This window comes from Canis lupus, chromosome 1, assembly GCF_011100685.1.
Source record: "Canis lupus familiaris isolate Mischka breed German Shepherd chromosome 1, alternate assembly UU_Cfam_GSD_1.0, whole genome shotgun sequence".
Lineage (NCBI taxonomy): Eukaryota > Metazoa > Chordata > Mammalia > Carnivora > Canidae > Canis > Canis lupus.
In genome coordinates this window covers 26330650-26345431 of record NC_049222.1, presented here as the reverse complement: position 1 = coordinate 26345431, position 14782 = coordinate 26330650, and the positions used below count along the sequence as shown (strand labels likewise).

Genomic DNA, 14782 nt, shown 5'->3' with positions numbered 1-14782 from the left:
GTATCTACAATAAACACCTATCACCATCACCAGACAATAATAATTCAGACCCTACTATTTCCTGAAATTCTGTGATGCTCTCCCATACTATTAAGCTGGTAAAAATCTTATTCTATTAATGATAGCACTGTTTTATTTCCAATGCCTGATTTTAACATGTCCAGACTCATGCTTAGCTGTCAGTTAGTGCTTTTTGCTACTATCAGTTTTTTTGTTTCTTTTCTCCTAATTTGTTACCTCTAATTTATTATATGTTTGAAAATTAGATTATCAAGCTTGCTGAGGATCTGCCTAAGTTGAGGGTGAAGTCCTAAGAGAGATCTTCAGAGGATCTTCTCTTAAATGAGATGTGTATATCTTTGGTCATGGGCTCTGTGATTTGAGAGTTACCTTGCAGAAAACTTCCATGACAGGTTGCTGACAGGTGAGACCAGCCAACATGACCGAGACGGGTGTCTTAAGAAGTGTTCCTAGCATAGGGCTTGATTGCAAATTGGAGAGAATCTGTGGTTGCCTGAGATTCAAATAATTCAACTCTGATCTATAAAAAAAAAAAAAAAAAATCTTACAAAAACAACAAAAATAAACTAACAGCTACAGGGTTGCTTAATGTTCAAGTCATGTGGATTGTGAAAGTAACTAAGAACCATTGGCTTCAATATTCAGACATATTAAAGGCAAAAGAAAATAAAGGGGCAGGGGCAGGGGCAGGGGGAAAAAGCCCTGTCTATAACTTTGAGCTGCCTCATTTTTTTTTTTAATGGAAAAATTGTTACAAATGGGTTCTTCAGCATATGTTATTAATTTCATTACCTGGCTTTTTGCCAGCTAAGCATCAAGATCTGGTTTTTGTGATTTCAGTTGCAACTAGTAAAACTCATGTGGGCATTAACAGAAATAGACAAGAGAACTCCCCCCTCCCAAATCAACTCCAAGTGAGTATTTGAAAAACTTTTATTTCATAAAACTAGTTGGAACATTTGTTTTTGTTGATGAGAAGAGTTATGCCTTCCTAAAATATAGTATTCCCAGCTTATACCAATCTTATTTGAATGACTTTGAGTAAATTATTTGTACTGACAGATACAAAATATTTAAGTAATGTTTTAAAATGCCTGAAATTTTATAAATGTTCTTGTAATTTTTACTTTTTATTTTGTTAATGCATTACATAGTCTTAAAAAAAATAACAAAGACTATGACCAAAAAAATCTTTCCTTCTAAATGAATAAATGATGATAAAGCTCAGCAAACAGAATGGCAAATTTAATATTAAAAGTGTGCCACAAAACATTCCTTATTAAGCCTTTAGAGATATTACAATTCTGTTATGAAAAGTCACTGGGGAGTCTGGGTGGCTCAATTCATTAAGCATCTGCCTTTGGCTCAGGTCATAATCTCAGGGTCCTGGGATTGAGTCCCAAGGGGAGGGCTCCCTGCTCAGCAGGAACTCTGCTTCTGCCCCTCCCCCCACTTGCACACACACAGTCCCTCTCTCAAATAAAGAAATAAAATCTTTAAAAAAAATTCATTGTCCAAGTCACAAAAAATAGTCCAGAATTAGCATCCTCCCTCATCGTTAAGCTGTCATTTATTGAAACCAATTATAAGCCAGGCACTTTAATTAACAATACCCTTTGCTGTTTATCAGCAATCATTCTGTACCAGGAAATGTTTAAAGTATTTTCTATATATTCCTTTTTAAGAAATCCCTATAAACTTTGACCCAGATATTTCCATTCCCAATTATGAATGTTTACAAATGAGAAACCAAAATCAGAGAGAGTAAGTATATCTTGCCCCAAGTCATATTGGTAATAGATGTGAATAGAGAATTCAAATTCATGAGGGCCTCTTAAAAGCCAAGGTGATGAACTGTCCGAATTTGCCTTGGGCAAAGTGTTGCATGGGATGAGAGATTTTTTAAGATTTCTAGTCTTAAAACTGGAAAAATCCTAGGTGATTGGAGATAAGTTGGCCCAAATGGACCCTACTGTTTTACCTGTTATGCTAGCTCTTTATTTTGCTCGCCCTGCCCCTAGTGGTCTCTCTTCAAAGCCCATCCATTGCCTGAATTTTGCATTCTTTATTTCTTTTTTTAACCGTGAGCAACAGTCCCTATACTACTTTATATTTTTAATTTTTAAAATCCTCCCAAAGACTCAGGATATTTGAAACTGATACATCCATTTCACGGCTGCATTCATTCATTTATTCAGCAATGCCCTTCATGTATCAGGCTAGGGGTTACAATGGTAAATAAGACAAAGTCTTATTGTTACAGAGCTTACGGTGACATGAAAGTGGACAGAGAAGAAACATACAAGTACATTTTATATCTGCTGATGATCAGATGTTGTGAAGCCAGGCAAGGAAGGTAGGAATTGGTCATGTTCTGTTGTTTCCTACCTTTTGGTCAGGGAGGTGTGAGCAGTACTGAGATAAGAAAGAGCTTGACATGAAAGCCATGGGGCTGCAGCTGAGAAAGTGAAGGGGGTGATCCATCAGATAGGAGGTGCTAAGAAAATTGTTAGGGAGGGATTTGGGTATGAATGTGAGCTTCTTCATTTTTTTTTTTCCTCTTTCCTTTTCTCTGAAAAGCAGAGCACACAATTTTGAAAATTCTTTCATGAAATCTACTTTGCAATATCGACCTAGGTTGCAAGGGCCATCAGGTTAAGAGTTAAGATTGGATGAGTAGAAGGAACTATGAGGTGATGGAAAGAGTTACACCTGAAGTCTCATATTTCCCCATTTTATCCTGTACACAATATACGACTAGTGATTGGAAAAACTGAACCATTCAAGTTGAAGATTCTTGAGCAGCAAAATCAAATTAGTCATGTATTGGTGGTAAGTTCTCTCAGGTTTTTTGGTCCTAAGGTCTTAGTTGGGTGAAGGTAATAATGACAGTGACCATGTGAATATCTTGAATTTGAATGGTAACTGACAGTTCTCAATGCCCTTCTCTTAGCATTATTACTTATTGAGAAAACCCAGTGAGGTAGGCAGGGAGATCATGCCACCATTTCATACATAATGAGGTTGGAGGTTCACAAAATAAAAGTTAGGTGGCTTATTGGAAGTCATATTTGCTGAAAGTGGTGGAGTCTGGACTAGAACACAGTCTTTACTCTTAGGTCAGTGGTCCTATGTAAGGTCTGCATATCACCTTGAAGTGATGACACTATTGAAAAGTATACACCAAAGGAAGCACTTGTCTGCCTTGGCAATGTCAAGCATATCTCACTGTAAAGCCAAAAGACCCCAACACATTCTTCTGCTTCAGATTGAGTTCTATGCTCATCCTGGAAATTCTTTTATTGGTCTGAGAAGAGAAAGGGCAAGTTATTTATCTCATTATGGGCACCTTCCTTCTTGCCATCTTCAGATTCCCATTACCCTTTCTTGCAGAGCATCTATTTAGTCTATATGAAGGTAGATCTGTCAACCCTTTTTTCTCCCACTCTTACTAAGAAAAGTGCAAACTTTAAATATTTCAAACACATTGATTTCAACTTGGAAAAGCATATCACTCTCTTTGTTCCCAGGGTCTCCTCCTTAATTCACATGCTCAAATCTCTCTTATCCTTAAAAAAAATCTATTTGATTCTAACCCCTCTTCATATTACTTCCCAATTTCTCTGATTTTTACACTAAGTTTCTTTTTAAAAATTTGATCCTCTATTTTCTTTCTCCCCCACCTGTTCTCCCTTTAATCAATCATTCACTGTTGTTATGTTTGCTGATCCATGAATTTACTGCTCTCCATCCTTTGAGGCAGAGTTGCAGCCCTCCTGATCTCTTGCATTGAACTCAGCCCCCATTGATCACGTTTCTTTCTAGTGGAATCTGTCCTCACATTGCTACAGAATGAGCTCCCCAGGCCAAACTGATTGTGACAGTCTCCAGTGCCAAGAAGCCTCTGTTGACTTCTCATGACCTGCAATACAAACTCCAAATTCCTTAGCTCGGTACACAAGACTAATCACAAGCTAATCCAAACTTCTTTTTGCAGCTTATTTCCTGTTGTTCTTCCTCCTTTCACAGCTCTACACGGGTGTAAATGCTATTCCCTGGGCCTGAGAAATGCATCCATCCACTCACACCCAGAGCAAGGGGCACCTACTCCCATCCCCCCGTGTGATTCCAAATGACTCGGATTTACAGCAGTTCTTGCCCATTGTTGTCCCCAAGATTTCGAATCCGAGAAACCACCAAGGAGCCGACACCGATGTAATCACACAAGGGTTTAATCACAAGCTCGAGCTTGGGTCCAAGTATACCCCACGCAGTGGAGCAGGGACTTGGATCCCGAGACTAAGAAGCATAGTAGTGTTATAGGGGTCCATGGCCAATGAGATTGTAACATACGCAGAAAGTTGCACAGTCATGTCGGTCCACACACAGGTGGCCAATTGAATTATGATTCACCCTATAGTGACCATTTGAACTAGCCTATTATTCTGGTTAGAATTGGTGCGCAGGTTTGGTGGGCAAAAGAGGGGTTTTCATTTCTTGGTGGTTAAAGGTCAGAGGTCCCGCATTCCTATGTGTGCTAGTTTCTGATAAGGGTGTGCTTAATAGCTAACCTAGGGTGAGGGAGTGCCTTAAACAATAGGCAGGTCATGTGGGGGGTTTTACATGAGATGGCGGGTGTAGCACAAAATGGAGTTAGTCCTGCTCTGCTTGTCCAGGGGTAGGGGATTTTTGTTAGATTTCCTGGGTCCCACACCCATATGGCAATACTGTTTTTCTTTTATGTGTTTCTTCTCCATGATGGCTGTGTTTGGTTCACTGCCTGGCACATAATAGGCTCTTCATATGAATATTGGTATGACTAAAGAAATGAAGGAATGCAATCAGGGAACTGGGTAAATTTATTACGTAAATATCAATGCATCTGCCCTTTCTTTTGGCCACGAGAATAAAGAAATTCAACTTTACAATAAGTGACCTACATGAAAGTGTGTGTGTGTGTGTGTGTGTGTGTGTATACACATTTGCCCTGGTAACTATTCCCTAAGTGTATTTCAACTACTGTAGTTTTAACAGCTGCCATATATGTAAATATTGCAATAAATTCAAGGTTGCAGCTTTATGGCACTGAAGTGAAAATGAAAAATTCCAGTGAAACACTAGACTACAGCAGTATCATAGCGGCTAAATATTACAGATTATATCACAAGATGTAAAACCACATAAAGCAGTGAACCTTTTTTGACCTCTGACAAAAATGCACCATTAAGGGACTAATAACATGTAGTTTTTACAATTAAAAGATAGGAATATATCACAAACTTTGGATTTTACTGAATTCTCCATTTAAATAGAATCAAACAAAACTAAATATCCAATAATATGTGAATTGTTATTACCCTCTATTCTTTTAACTTTCTAAGTTGTCTGTTACAGCCATGTGTTATTTTAGTAATGGGAAACAAAATAAAAAATAGCATACTTACATAACTGCATGTTCTTTAGGTCAAAGAAAAGTTAACTAATGGCTAGATGTGATTTTAGTTACTTATATTTGATATTTTAATTTTATCATTAATGCATCTAATATTTTTACATTCCTTTAAAAATAAAAATTTAAAAATAAGACTTTCTTCTTATTTTAAAAAATAGGCTTAGTTTCTAGAGCAGTTTGAGGTTTATAGCAAAACTAAGAAGGTACAGAAATTTCCCACATATTCTCTGCCCCCACACATATACAACCTTTCCTACTATCAAAATACCACAGCAAAGTGGTACATTTGTTACAATCAATGAACCTACATAGACTTATCATTACCACCAAAGTCCATAACTCACATTAGGGTTCACCCTGGGTGTTGTACATTCTATGGGTTTGAACAAATGTAGAGTGACTTGCATTCACCACTATAGGACCATATAGAGTAGTTTCACTGCCCTAAAAATTCTCCATGCTCCTCCTGTTCATCCTTCTCTCCCCTCTAACTCCTGACAACCACTGATCCTTTTACTGTCTCCATAGTTTAGCCTTTTCTAGAATTCATATAGTTGAAATTATCCAGTATGTAGCCTTCTTAGCTTGGCTTCTTTCACTTGGCAATATCATTTAAGGTTCCTCCATGCTTTTTTATGGCTTGATAACTCATTTCTTTTTAGTGCTTAGTAATATTCTATTGTCTAGATGTACCATCGTTTATTTTTCCATTCACCCACTGAAGGACAAATTGGTTGCTTCTAAATTGTTTTACAATTATGAATAAAACTGCAATAAACAACTGTGTGCAGGTTTTTGTGTGGACAGGATTTTCAACTCATTTGGGTAAATACAATTGCTAGATAACATAGTAAGAGTATGTTTAGTTTCAAGAATGATTTGTTTGTTGTAGTGAATTTCTTAAAGACCAAAAAAAAAAAAAACAAGACGAAAAAAAACCTCTTAAGAATAATTACCTATAATTATACTAATCATAGCAAACCTGTTAATATGTTGACTTATTACCTCCTGTGTCTCTCTTAGTCATATAGTGTACACATTTTGTGTCTTTCTTTTATCCCAATCTTTAAGTCTTTCTCTGAATTTTGGAATATTTCCTTAAGAAAGTGAGCATCTACATAGAGATGATTCCCAAATTTAATCTCTGGCCCTGACCTTTCCACTGAGTTCCAAACTCACATAAAATTCTCCCTTAACAACTTCAGACATTTCAGTCTAGTGGGCATCTCAACATCCATGGACCCAAAGCTACAACTGATTTCTACCCCCACCCCACACTGCCACTTCCTTGCTGAACCTTTCCCTTCCAAGTGTTCCCATCTCATAAAATGACCAAAAATGGGCCTAGTTGCTTAGGTCAATATCCCAAGGATCATTCTGAACTTCTCTCCTTGCACCTTCTTACATCCACCTGTTGGCACTCCTGAATCTTGTCCTACAAACCTGTCCACCACTCTCCTTGTGCCTATCATAACTCTAGCCCAAGCCCCAACATCTCTTCTCTAGATTGCTTCAATCACCTTCTCACTAGCATCCTCATCAATATAGTAAGAGTCATTTTGACTCATTGAATGACTCAAAGGTGCCAATCTTCACACTTAGATTGAGATAGAAATATTTTAACATGACATTTAAGGCCCAAGTCTACCTCTTTCTTTCCGTTTTTCAGTACTATGCTAGTAAATGTTTAAAAAGTAGGAGTAATCAAAAGCCCTGTTTAGTGGCATTTGCTGATTTTTCTGAATGATTTCAAGCTGCTAGCATCATATCACTGAATGTGGGGTTAGAAAGAGAGTCCTATATTTAGCTCTTGGGAGACAATATGAGGAGGCTCCAGCATGCAACTGGAACCCCAGCATAGAGGTCTTGTTTTTGTGCCCAAACTTTCCTTCCTACCTTAGAATCTCTGCATCTGTTCCACTAGGACCACACTTGGCTGATTACATCTTGTCATTAACTTGTCAGGCTGAAATACCACCTATGGTGACTAATTTGATGTGTCAACTTGGCTAGATTACAGCACCCAGTTGTTTGGTCAAAAATCAGTCTAGATGTTTCTGTGAAGATATTTTTTTAGATGTGATTATCATTTAAGTCATTTAGATTTTGAGTAAAGCAGATTAAATCTCATTATGGGTGAACTTCATCCAATTAGTTGAAAGCCTTAAGAGAAAAGACTGAGGTCCCCAGAAAAAAAAAAAAAAAAAAAGGAATTTTGCCTCCAGATTGCCTCTGTACTCAAGACTGCAACATTAACCTTTCCCTGGGTTTTCAGTCTCCCACCTGCCCTGAAGATTTCAGACTTGATAGCCTCACATGCATATCAGCCAATTCCTTAGAAGGTCAAATGATGGTATGCCTGGGTGGCTCAGCAGTTGAGTGTGTCTGCCTTCAGCTCAAGGCATGATCCTCAGGTCCAGGATCAGGATCAAGGCTTGCATGGGGCTCCCCACAGGTAGGCTGCTTCTCCCTCTGCCTATGTCTCTGCCTCTCCCTCTGCATCTCTCATGAATGAATAAATAAAATCTTAAAAAAAAATAAGGTCAATTGATCATTAGATAGATAGATGGCTGATAGATCTCTATCCTAGTGGTTCTCTTTCTCTGGACAACTCTAATATATCACCTCTTCAATAATAATTTCCCTGAAAATCCCCTGTCACTCTTTAACAAATTTATTTTCCTTATTCTATGTATCACTTTCTATAATATCTTGTCTGTTTATTTATGTACATGTTTATTGTCTATTTTCCCCCCAGCCCCATGAAAATATAAGTCCTGTAAGAGCAAACACCTGGCCTGCCTTGTTAAGTGCTCCATCACAACCTCCTAGTAAAACATCCAGCACAAAGGAGGCATTTAAAAACAAAAAAAGCTTGTTCAATGAGTAATTCTTAGAAGTGCAATTAGGGGTCAAAAAGATATATTTAAAAAATTTAAAACTCTTACTACCTTACATGCTTTATAGAAAGCTTGAAACAATTAAAGTGACCAATATTAGTATCAGACTCCCTCAACATTTTTTCATTTACATCATAAGTGATTGTTTCAGAAAGGCTCTGATAATTTCTTAACCATCCTCTCTTGCTTACAAGTCCATTGCTAGAAAGATCATCTTTGGCTTAGAAAATGTGACACACAGAAGTGGCCCACAAAATGATAAGAACATCTTTTTACTTTTCTCCTAAATGACCAACTGTGCATTGGAAGGCTATTGCTGATGGACTTTAAAAAGTTCTCCTGGGCAGCCCGGGTGACTCAGGGGTTTAGCACTGCCTTCAACCCAGGGCGTGATCCTAGACACTCAGGATCGAGTCCCATGTTGGGCTCCCTGCATGGAGCCTGCTTCTCCCTCTGTCTGTGTCTCTGCGTCTGTGTGTGTGTGTGTCTCTCATGAATTAAAAAAAAAAAAGTTCTCCTTTTTCACCATCTTAGTTTTTTTTTTTTTTTTTTTTCCTCTTCATCATAGTTTTGAGGTCGGAAAGGGATCTACTGCAAAGAGTCATGATCCTGCTGATAAAAGATGAGATGAAAAAAACGATTCCTCCAGGCCCAGTACTACATTGAAACATCAACATAAAATAAACTTGCTGATATACTATAGCACCTGTGCTGTCTCTTTCTTCTCTTTGACTAATTCTTCTATCATTCTTAGACTAGGGACTCCTAAGGAAGGGTGGGTGACAAAACCCCTCTTTTATGAGGGATAGTCTGGGGGCAGGGTTGGGTATGCATGAAATCCCACTGTACCTTCCTTATCCCCTACCCCACTAGTCTCTGGGTCATGGTGCTATCTTATTTTAAGTTGATAGGTAGTTAAAATGTATTTGGTAGTGAAGGCAAACATGTTTTATTGTATTCATTAGTCACATCTATATTCCTATCAATAAATTCTATCTTCAAACTTTGGTCCAATATCTTATTGGCAAATTTGCTAATTGGCATGAGTTATATGTAATGGCATAATCCTGTGTCATTTTTCTGAAAATGCTTTCCAAGTTTATTGCTGACTCCTTAGTTTTGCCTATGATAGGTTTTGATATATCATGGTTTGGGTACTTTATGCACTCGAAAATATTGAATATTTTTTTTCTCCCTTGGTGGTTACTTCCTTTTTTTCTAAAGTCAGGGCTCAGATTACTATTTATATAAATTATTTCTTTTTGTGAGTTTTATTTCTTGACACTACTTTATAACGTATCTGAAATTCATTTGGATGTAATATTAAGATCTAGTGTATTTAACCTGCTCTCACAGAATCATACATTAATTTTTTTCCTGTGTGGTTTATTTTATTTTAAAATTTTAGTTTTATTAAATGATTTAATTTGGTTTCCTAGAATTATTTTTGCTTATTTTTATTTGTGATGGTAACTATGCCATGTAATAAATACTTACAATTATTGAGATTTGTCTCTAGATCTCTTATCTCTTTGATCTGCCTTTTGATTCTTGAACCTAGGAAACTCTGCTGTGTTATTATAGTTCTATATTATGGTTTTAATAGCCAGTAGAGCAAGTCCCCTAGCATTCTTCTTTTTCAAAAATTTCTTTGATTTCTTCCCTTTTTATTCTTCTGGATGCTTATGAATTCAAGAAAATCTGACTAGGATTTGTACTATTAATAATCTAACTTGAGAAAAACTGCCATCTTCACAACACTAGGGCTCTTATCAGTAGAAAGAGTGCTGCTCTTTATTAAAATAATCGTGGTAAAGTGGTTAAAAGATAAGGATGATCAAGTCAAAACTACAGAGAAACTGTAGTTGAATGTCCACTGTAGATGTAGATGAATGCCCACTTTCGGGATTCAAGGCCAAAATACCAATCTCCCCATTTTCCACCCATACACAACTGAACATTCTCATCCTTATTGCACTCACATTCTTCATGATGAGAAAGATTTTGTCTTCTTTTAACTCTTACATGTACATGCTGTAGATTCAGATCACTTACTCAAATTCTCTACTGCATCTATAACATTGTATGCCTGGAAAATGCATTTTAGCTTCCATTTGAAGGGAAAAGGAAGCATCATATATCTTACAGTACAGGCAGGAGATTACAAAAGGGAAAAGGAAAATGATCAAGTTTAGCTAATCTCATAACTCTTTTTTTAAACAGAGGGTAAACTAAAGCTAAAAGCACTCAGATGTATGAGCCAATTCTCTCCCTGATCCTGGAGAGTTAAAGGTTGCGTGTTCCCCACGTTCAGGCTTGCTTCATGTAGGAAACCACAGTGAATCTATTATGTGAGAGCTCTTATTTCAGGATGTTGCTGCAAGAATTCCTTAGAGTTTTTCTTTAACCTTGAGCAATCCCTCTAGACGTCATTCACTAGTCACACAGAACTATATATAATCATACATTACAAAAAGTTTTCTTTATCTTCAATTAGATTATGAAACAGTATATTTTCAAAAATGTTCTGTTATTCTTCCCCCTAACGTTTATAATTATTGCCTTTATTTATGACTGAATGGACAACCAGAATTCTTACATTAAGAGAATCTCTCAATAAACTTCAGCTCTGGCTAGCATAAATACCTGATTTTTATTTGATTACTTATAATCAGATTGGACTGTGGGCTCTGAGCTTCCCATTGCATCTTTTTCTTTTTTATTGGATGTTTGGAAATATAATAAAAAATAAAAGATAAAGCATGGAAATTAGGGAAAATGTGGTGAAAATAAGGCTTTTTTTTTTTTAAATAAAGGGTTTTAAATCTATTCCCTAAATATGAATTTCTTACAACCAATTTCCTTCTCACTAAAGAAAAATTACATCCTTGGTTCCTAGCAAAAGAGTCAATATTAGGATATGTTTCACAGGGACATAAATGCTGGACATTTTCAGAAAAACACATTTTTTTTCTCAAGTGGATTAATGACTATATTAATTCACTGGATAATGACAATTCTTATTCCCTTCTACTTTTGCAATAGTGTAATCATTGCAACACTTTCAATCTAAGAAATGACTGTATCTACTTCTTTGATCATGTTTTGTGATTATATCTTGTAATTTCCATGCCTGCCTGTCAAGAATACCATATTGAGTCGAGAATTATTAATTTTGAGAAAAGCAGTGTATACTGTTACTAGCTTCCTTTTCAAAATGAGACTAAAATCTGTAGAGTATCTTAGAGGTAACTGCTATCAACAAGGAATTCTTAGATTAGCATATATATACATTTATAATTTTTATAAATTAAGAACATGACAAAGCTCATGCTATATACTAAATATATGAATTGTGTTCTAAAGTCTCTATTAATCTCAGGATCAAATCAAGATTGTCAAACATGAAGATGAAGCTGGTACAAATTACTCTTTGGAGATACTGTGTTATGGGATTCTATCATCATTCTCTGTGCTTTAACTGGAAGGTTTTCTATAGTTTAGGGCCCAAGGATAGAGCTAGGAGAACATTTCATAATGACTGAGTAAAGGATTTGAAAAGGTGGCATTTAGAATACACTAACACTCTACCTCTTGCATTGCCAGGGCTTTTAGAGCATCACTAGAAATAGTACATTTTACCTAAAACATTTAGACATTAGCAAGTGTTGAGGAAAAAAGTGTACATTCTAAAAAAACTGTTCAAATCATGTTTAAAGTACTTGTGTTCACACAAAAAGAAAAACAGATTTAGGACATTAGATATAATCAACTTGCTTTGTGTTAAATGATTATGTGCTACCTAGTAAAGGGAAATAAGATCTCTGTGACATTTTTTAAATGAAAAAATCTATTTTATAAAACATGAACAAATCTTTATAACCAATAACAAGGAGAACTGGTATGTATAGCATCAATATTCACTTATTTATACATTTTTATTAATAATTTAATACATACCAGATAATGGTTAAAAAAAAATTTTCAGTGGGTTCCTATTGTTTACTAGATCTACGGTTCTCAACTGTAGTGGATTCGCCTAGAAAGGTTTTTTTTTTTGTTTTTTTTTTTAATGATTGTGCTTGAATATCTGCCTCAGTTTACAATTAAATCAGTATCTCTGGAGGTGGAGCCCAGGTATTGGTGATTTAAATAGTTTCCCAGGTGAATCCAATGAGCAGTGAGTTGAGAATAAATATCAAATGCCTGTATTTGACATTCAAGATCTCCGCTGTTCAAGCCTTCACTCTCATTTTCCTGTAAAAACTAATGTTTTACTCAGAATGACCTAATAACTATAATTGCTTTGTATTTTCCAATCTCTCTATACATCTTTGCTAATACTCTTCCTTCTTTAGACTTACATAGCTCCTACCAAAGTCTAACCACTTTCAAGGTCCTTATATGAAACAAATAATTATTGAGTGCCTACATACAGTCTTACCTTTCTATGGCAGTATTTACATTGCATACAGTGATGCAACTGACAACCAAGAGGTAATGTGGGTAACATAAAATGCAAGAATAAGATGGGGTTATGATAACAGACAGAAAAGCTATTATGAAAACACATTGCAAAGGCACCTTGTCCAGACTTTGGGGTTCTAGAAAGCTTCCAAGAGACTGAGCCTTGAGAGATGAGTGGAAGTCAGTTAAAAGAGGAAAAAGATGTCCAGAAGAAGGAAATTCATGTGCAATGTATTGGAATTAAGAGAAAGTATGAGTTCTTTCAGGGCTAGAGAAGGGGGTAAAGATGGGAAATAGTAAGCAAGTCTAGAGAGAAAACCAGAGGTCAGATTTTTCAGGATATATCAGTGTATGTCAAGATCTCGGACTTTGATTAAAGAACAACGGTGAGCCAGAGAATGGTTTTAAGACAACAGATGCAGTTGAGAAAGATCAACTAGGGGATAGGCTGGAGACATGGAAGCCAGTTAGAGGTTATTGCAGTAATTCGAGATGGGAGATTACTGTGCTTGAGCTGTGGCATTCGGTAGATTGAGCTGTGACACTACCTGGCACCCAGTTGAATATGCAAAATTGCTCTTTGTAGGAAACTCTCTAGAAAGTGGAAGAGAGTGTTTTCAAAGTCATCTACAGAGAGGTGGTGTTTGAAGTCATGGAAGAAGAGTTTTCCAACCAAAATAAGTTAGAAGAAGGCTAAGAACAGAATGATAGGAAACATTGACTCATAGGGAAGCATAAGGAAGAGGCATTAAGAGCAAAGGACTGAAGGAGACCAGGAATTGACAAAGGCATCAAGTATCAATGTATTAATTAAGACAAGCTTCTTAAAATTCTTCTTTACAAACTTACCTGTGAGTTGCATAGGTATCTTTTCTTGCATTGTTACATATTTGTGTGAAATTGGAGTATTGATTAACTTAATTTTGTATCTCATCCTAAGCAGAAAGAAATAGAGTTCAGTGTAATTATACTGTACTGTATAATTAGAAAAAGAAAAAATAAAAATTTCAAAATGTAAAAGAATAATTACAAGAAAGGGGATGCAGAAGGAGATGATGGCAGAAAACAAAAAGTGTGGTCCTAACAATTGATTGAGATGAGGAATGGCAAATATATTCTCCAGTTTTTAAACTAGATGGCAGCTATAAAGAAAGAGCTATACCTGTCCCAGCTAAGACAGATCATGGGTGGGACATTTGGGTGACTCAGCGGTTGAGTGTCTGCCTTTGGCTTAGGTTGTGATCCCAGAGTTCTGGGATCGAGTCCCACATCAGGCTCCCTGCAGGGAGTCTGCTTCTCCCTCTGCCTATGTCTCTGCCTCTGTGTGTGTATGTGTGTGTCTCTCATGAATAAATAAATAAAATATTTTAAAAATGACAGATCATGGGAGCTCAGATACTGTATGATTTTTCCCTCCACAGAGCTCTTCAAAATTGTAATTACATGTAATTATGTTGTTAGTTAAAGTTTACCTCCTTCCAAGGCTGGAATATAAGCATCTAAAGGTCAAGATCTGTATCTCCAGTTATCAGAATAATATCTGATATGTGAAACAAGTTTATTAAATAGTTACTGACTACATGAGAGAGGGGACAGAGGTCCATAGGAAAAATGCTGAAAGAGAAAAATCTGAGATGAGGGGAGATGGAATTCAGAGATATGGGAAGTATAGCCCAGAATGCAGGAGTCAACATTGTGAAAATTAAAAAAAAAAACACAAACCCACTAATAAGAGGATAGACACATGTCCTGGTTAGGACAGTCCTAGTTATCTGTCACCCTAGCATAATGATTGAAAGTCCCTCATTTCATTCTCAAAATCTGTCAGTTTGTATGACAAGTAATATGAACACCTTAAATAGATATTTGGGTGGAGTAGTAGGTAGAAAAATCATACTTATGTATTCAAATAATACAACCTTCCTTACATTTTATTCAGGAT

The 14782-nt window shown here is 36.4% G+C and overlaps 1 long non-coding RNA gene across 2 annotated transcripts; it reads left to right on the top strand.

Moving 5' to 3' along the window:
* Nucleotides 1-273: 273 nt before the first annotated feature.
* Nucleotides 274-9064, top strand: LOC111095280. Of its 2 annotated transcripts, XR_005353513.1 has the most exons (5): nucleotides 274-424; nucleotides 862-935; nucleotides 2285-2377; nucleotides 2605-2853; nucleotides 8942-9064. It is a non-coding gene; the product is annotated as an uncharacterized LOC111095280 (long non-coding RNA). The 2 variants fall into 2 exon arrangements; XR_005353512.1 differs by lacking the exon at nucleotides 2605-2853.
* Nucleotides 9065-14782: the final 5718 nt, after the last annotated feature.